The sequence below is a fragment of the Laetiporus sulphureus genome (genome assembly GCF_001632365.1).
Source record: "Laetiporus sulphureus 93-53 unplaced genomic scaffold LAESUscaffold_8, whole genome shotgun sequence".
Lineage (NCBI taxonomy): Eukaryota > Fungi > Basidiomycota > Agaricomycetes > Polyporales > Laetiporaceae > Laetiporus > Laetiporus sulphureus.
In genome coordinates, this window is record NW_024468517.1 from 295,841 (window position 1) to 297,441 (window position 1,601).

Below are 1,601 nucleotides of genomic sequence, written 5' to 3' on the forward strand. Positions count from 1 at the left end.
TAGGATATATTACCCTCGTCCTAGGTGAAATCTTCCTAATTCCTACTTGCTTTTCTCCTTGAGCTCATCCCTTTCTACAGGGTGGAGGATGGCCAAGTATCTTGGTCCAGCAAGTCCTAAAGCAGAGAGCGTATTCTACAGGTATCTCTAGGTATTGTATTATTTAATATGCTTGATTTCTATAGTGGCGCTCAAAGCTGCCAGGTTGCCAAGCATATTGTATTTGGGTATAGTTATGACCACTATCTCAGTTTGGTCTTACCCAATTTGAATGTCCTATCTTATCGGTGCCCATGCTGATCTAGTGTGTGGGAAGGGTATAACCGAATAATGACTGTGATGGTAGTTGGGATTCAGCTTCAGTGATCCTTGAATCTATTGCCTCCCACAGTTACGATGCTTGTTAGGCAACATGCGTGCTCAGCATCCTGGGGCTGAGCCTTATAGATATGTGGTATGATCGAAGTTCCACTGTGATGGGTATATGTCATAATGATGGCATAAAAAGGTTATTCCCAGATATAACTTGGTATTGGTGAGAATTCCTATTATTCTAGGGTTGCTACTTCACTAGGGTGTAACCCCTATTACCCCTGTTCTAGGGTGTGAGCATCCTCGCCACACCACACCTAAACTCCTTAGGCTTTTTCTTGGGTATATGGTACTAGCTGGGTATCTTAGTCCGATAGTTACTGTCATGGTGCATTGTGATACCTGCCTAGAAAGGCAAGGAGCTGGCTGCAAGGTGCTGCCTGCATTCTGTGACTCATCGCCAGTGGTGGATGATAATATGCAGCAAGAAGGGGTTCAAAGGACCTTTCACCTTCTCTCACATAAAAGAGAGGTGGTGGCTGTTAGGCCTCATAAAATAGGTGAATGAAACTGGGGATACCTAGTTCCTCATAGGTGCTTATATACATGTATGGAAGAGCCCCTGACACTTGTGCTACTATGAGACCTCTGGTACCTACATGTAAACATAATACCAGAACCAATAATGGTTCTGGTCTCATCATGACAACTATCTAAGAATGGCCGTACTGCATTCAATCAGATAATTGTAGAACATGGTGTCACTTTGTGAGCGGCTGAAGTGGGACCACTTATTGAGTGGCCAATGGTGTTGGTCCTATTGGATGTAGCCAATAGGGTAGGTGCTGCTATTCGTCGTGTCACTATCATAGCCTAAAGGTATAAGCCCCTTATCTGGTCATGTGACTGGGTGGTCGGATTGGGCACTCCATTGATCATGTGGTAGACACAGTCAAGTCTGCTGTGTAGCTGGTGTTAACTTGTGACAGGTCCAAGTATCCACTTAGATAGACCAATATGAAGGTGGGTGCTTCAGTATCCAGTTATAGGTTGACTCATATAGGACTTATGTAGCAAAAGTAAATATGTTCAGATAAAACTGTGACAGTTACCTAGGTTTCGAAGGTCGCAGTTCACGGGTATCTTCGGGTATGCTATTATTAGTTTCTCTCAAGTCTTGGATCGAGGTTATTATATTTGGGTATCATTGAATAGATAATCATGCTTCTGGGCCTATCCTGGGTGAGCAGAAGTTGTCGTAATAGAAATGATCACCTCATCGGCGCCTT